The sequence below is a fragment of the Palaemon carinicauda genome, chromosome 43, assembly GCF_036898095.1.
Source record: "Palaemon carinicauda isolate YSFRI2023 chromosome 43, ASM3689809v2, whole genome shotgun sequence".
Taxonomy (NCBI): Eukaryota; Metazoa; Arthropoda; class Malacostraca; order Decapoda; family Palaemonidae; genus Palaemon; species Palaemon carinicauda.
The window spans coordinates 16,741,371-16,746,318 of record NC_090767.1 but is presented as its reverse complement, the minus strand read 5'-3'; the positions used below and the strand labels follow the sequence as shown (position 1 = coordinate 16,746,318).

The 4,948-nt window shown below is 33.0% G+C and overlaps 1 long non-coding RNA gene across 1 annotated transcript; it reads right to left on the bottom strand.

The window, feature by feature from the left end:
* Positions 1 to 897: 897 nt before the first annotated feature.
* LOC137633432 (uncharacterized) lies at positions 898 to 3,274 on the bottom strand. The gene is made up of 4 exons (XR_011042212.1): positions 3,102 to 3,274; positions 2,345 to 2,576; positions 1,933 to 2,094; positions 898 to 1,125 (listed from the first exon to the last, which is right to left on the bottom strand). It is a non-coding gene; the product is annotated as an uncharacterized lncRNA (long non-coding RNA).
* Between the last annotated feature and the right edge of the window lie 1,674 nt (positions 3,275 to 4,948).

Sequence of the window (4,948 nt, the reverse complement as noted above, 5' to 3'; positions counted from 1 at the left end):
CGTTCAAATTATGCTGTGAATAGGTGTAGAGTATAAAAATAGTATTTTCATAGTATGTTGCAAATGGATATACAGTATAAAAATAGTACAATTAAATTATGTCGTAAATGGGTATACAGTATAAAAATAGTACAATTAAATTATGTCGTAAATGGGTATACAGTATAAAAATAGTACAATTAAATTATGTCGTAAATGGGTATACAGTATAAAAATAGTATATTCAAATCATGATGTTGAAGGATATGCAGTTTAGAAAATAGTAAAATCATATTATGTTGTAAATGGGTATACTGTATAAAAATTATGCATTCAAATTATGTTGTAAATGGGTATACAGTATGTAAATAGTACAATAAAATTATAACGTAAATGGGTATACAGTATAAAAATAGTATATTTAAATTGTATACTTAAATAATGTAGAGTATAAAAATAGTAAAAGTAAAATATGTCGTAAATGGCTATGCAGTATAAAAGTAGTACATTCTAATCATGTTGTGAATGGGTATACGGTATAATAAATAGTACATTCAAATTAAGTCGTAAATGAGTGTACAGTGTAAAGAAAATACTATATTTAAGTTATGTCGTGAATGGGTATACAGTATATGGGCACTGATATATATTTAGAAAAAGTGCCATTTTGTGGAAGGGAATAACTATACCATGTGATGAAAAAATACATTCTATAAGGACTATGAATACTGTATGTATCAACAACAAAAATCATTCTTAGTAAGCCATTGATAAAATATTATAACAAAAAGATTATACAGCACCAAGATATTCTGAAAAAAAAAGATAAATTATGGATACAAAATTTCTTGTTTTCTGGTTACAGTGAAGATATAAAGTATATTTTTAATTCTCTAACGAATTTTTAGATTTTTAAGGTAAAATTGGCACTAGCTTCCTTGCTCACCCAAATACCCCATTGAGCAGGTGAGAAATAAGGGTCATGGGGCATAGACAGAGTTGGAAGTCTGAGGACAGGGGTCAGCAGGTGGAGAGCCTCATACTACAGGACCTTCCTGGGGCACTGTAAACCTTATCTCAGCTGCTGCTTGTTATCAGAATCTGGCATTGGACTATTGTGGACTTCTCTCACTTAGGATCAGATTCCTGTGGAAAGAAACATAGGATGTTAGGTTAATTTTTTCTTTGAGAAGGAATCAAATTTAATACAAAGTTTATGCAATTTAGGAATGTATTTATAGGGGTTCTAAGAAATGTTTGGGAAATAGGTTGACCATGACAATAGGAGTGCACAGCTCTACAGAATGGACTAGATATAGGGACGAGCAGTAAATAATATGCGCCGTGGAAATGAAATTCCTGAGAAGAGAAAGTGGAATGATACATCATAGACCTGTTTTTGAGATTGTGCACGTACAGGTGGAAAGAAAAGCAGACTGGAGAAGGGGGTGAAATATACACTGAAGTGCTTGTTCTGTACCAAATGGCATGTTCTTTATTCCGGGAAATAAGTGATAAAATTATGAATAGTCAAGTATTCAAGTACACAGCCCACCATGTACTTTGGGCCATCATCATCATGAGAGATATGCTTTAGGGCTTCATTAATTTCATCTTCCACTTTGGGAAGAGAAACTATGATATATTCATGTTAGATAAACATAAAAGATTAATTCACAATTTTAGTGTCAGCCACAGCAAAATAGTTTCTTACTATAGATATTGCTTTAAGTTAATGTTGAAAATAATAAATTCCGTATACATGAAAATTTACAGTTCGAAAAATCAGCTTTATATCTTCACAAATTAACTCATTTTATTATGGAGAGTGTGTATGTGTTATGAATGAAATAAGGAGTATTTTATATTCAGTATAATTCATTGTTAATATTTGAATTAGTTGGATTGCTTCACTTGTCTGTTGATCAAATGCTAAGCTCCAATTGTACTTACCTTACGACTGTGATCAAACAGGAGATCGGGCAAGTTCTCTTGAGTTTTGATGAGTCAAGACGATATAATCAACCAACCGGATTCCAGATGATATGATGGGAAGAAGATGTCCATGTCTTGCTTCTCAAGGAGACTAGACTACTCTTCTTTGATTATGTGAATCTGCAATCAAATGAAGCTGATATTAAAAACTTTTCATGAAGTATATAAAATAGCAATTGAAACAACGGATCATCAAAGCGGATCATATTTTTCAGTTTTCACATTACATTTATGATAAAACAATGTTCAAAAGGAATTATTTCATATTTATTTCAATAATATTAACAAATTTATATTTAAAAGGACAATCTGGAATCAAATGGCTCCTTCATTCCAAGTTTTATAATTCGTGGCTGTTTCTGGTACTCACCGACATCGATCCGAGACGAGAAGTGAAGGAATTAACACTTTGAGAGATGACCTGCTTTTCCCTGAGGTCAGACTCTATTTCCAGAATGCAGACAATGTCTGTTGTTTAGGTACATTGCCTGGCCCATCCAGCCATACACAGTTTTGCAGACCATAGGAACAATGGGTCAAAAATGCCTTAAAAATTCTCTACTCTGGCGTAAGTACTGTCTGGATGCGGACTGCTCAGACTCCTAAATAGAAAACGAGAAAAGAAGTCATATAAGAATGACCTCTCACCAAAGGGCTGATGTAAGTGTCATTGGAAGATCAACAAAAAAATTCTCCTGAAAACATGCAATAAACATAGAATTAATCTTTGTGAAAAAAAAAAATATCTTTAATGCATCTTGCTTAATGCCTGAAGACAAATTAACTAAGTGATATCCATATGATGAAATTACTTAAAAGAAGTATTTTACAGGAGTTGAATATTTGAAATCCCTAAGCTAAATATAAGAAAGTACTGTAATATAAAAAGGTTGTGATATAGGTCTACTGTAGTAAATTATCAAAGAAATATTTATTTATCATAAAAAATAGTAATCTTAACAATGATTGTATCAATAAAAATGGCAATATAAACAACTTGTGCAAGAGTTACCGAAAGGAAGGTAATTTTACTCTTTCCATATATTTAATTAGGAACAATAAATTCAGGTTTTATTTTTTTTTTCCTTCAATTCATTTTGAGTAGTTTTTTTTCCTTAAAATCTTACCTCATCTTTTTGTCCGCTTCAGGTCTGTGTTCCTTCTCTCATCAGAAGTTGACTCAGGGGGTCTGACTGACGTTGGTCTAACATATCAGTTTTTCTTGTGTCTAATAGATGACAGTGGTCAATATCCCTGTGCACCAGTCAGTCAGTCAGTCAGTCAGTCAATCAATGTTCAGTTCTACCAGTTCATCTAATCTGTAAAATGGAAATAGCATCAACATAAGAGTGCATTACAACGTTTTAGTGCTATACAATAGATAGAATGTCTGCAATAAAAATCATGTGATATATCTTCACAAAATGGATCAACTGAATTAATAAGAATGTGTAGTAGCAGCTCAGATCTATTCAGTATTATATATTATAAAATGGATGATATAAATTCACGGAAAATTATATACTTCTGATATATATAATTCAGTTTTGACCAAATTGTCTGATAAAAATAATGAGTCAAATAAAGGAGTTGTAGAAAAGAGTGTCTATACAAAGAAGAGGAAGAAGACTACTTTAGAGAAGGTCACAGATAAGGAATGACTGAGTCTGGTAATTATCACCATTAATCCAAGATAAGCTTTGAAGACCTGTCTTGGGGCTGCTCCCTGAGGTCAGATTCTGATTCCTCAATTCAGAAATTGGCTACAATTCCTTATGGGAGACTCTTTACTTTCGCTCAGGTGTTGACTGGACTCGGTGTGCCCAACCTCCAAAATAAAAACCTGAGGTGAGGAGAGCCACTTTTAGACAGAGTATGTCAAGCACCTCGTTCCACCAGCCGTAGTTGGGAGCTTCCCTTGTCGATCCTGGACTCTGACACTCTAGTCAAGGTGTAGCTCAGGTGTTTGCAAGGAAGGACTCGCTGAGTGCAGGGAGATGTCCGAATGACATTTCTCTATAGCGCTGATGAAAGCACCATTAGAGAAGAGGGAGGAACTCCCAAAGAGAAGCTCGTCACTTAATCATTTCCCTGCAAACATACAATAAACGTACAAAAAAATAGTTATTTTGAAAAACAGAATTATCAAATGCCTCTTACTTAATGGTCAATGATGAATTGGTGAAATAAATGCAATGCCTTAAAACCATTATAAGTAGGTACCTTTTACAATTATTATCTAAAAATAATAGTAGATTGCCTGAAACACCAGAAAAACATTTTCTCTTCTATTTGAGAAAACTAATCAACTTGAAGACAGCAGAGAAAAAGAAAACCTCAAGCTACACTTACTGATAATTACTCCTGTGTTCCTCCCTCCTATTCCTTCGGTCTTTCTGTCTGCATGAAAATAAGAGAGACACATCTGACTTAATCTACCTTTGTTTGTTTCATGTTGATATAGAAGAAATCGTTACCTTTTATAAAGTCAACATTTATATTTCATTGTGTGAACACATGAAAATATTCGATAATAAGTCTAATTGTATAAATTATCTAAAAATTTATATTCAACATGAATAATGAAAATTAATGTTAACGTTACTTTTCATTTAATTTATTAAAAAAAGTAACTTAAAATATTACCCTTTCTATTCCTTTAATTAGGAGCAGTAACTACAAATCTTACATTTCCATTGAATTGATTAAAAGAAGTAACTCCTTATCATACCCATTTCATACAATTTATTAAGAACAGTAACTCAAAATTCTTACCCTTGAAAATCCTACCTCATCTTCTTATTCTCCTCTCCAATGTCAGCTTCAGTTCTGCCTTCCTTCATTTTCTGATAAGAATTTGACTTCATGAGTCTGACGGACGCTGGCCTAACATGTCAGCTTCTCTTAGGTCCAACAGATGACGAGGAACTCTATCCCTGTGCAACAGTCAGTCAGTCAGTCAGTCTTCTGCTCT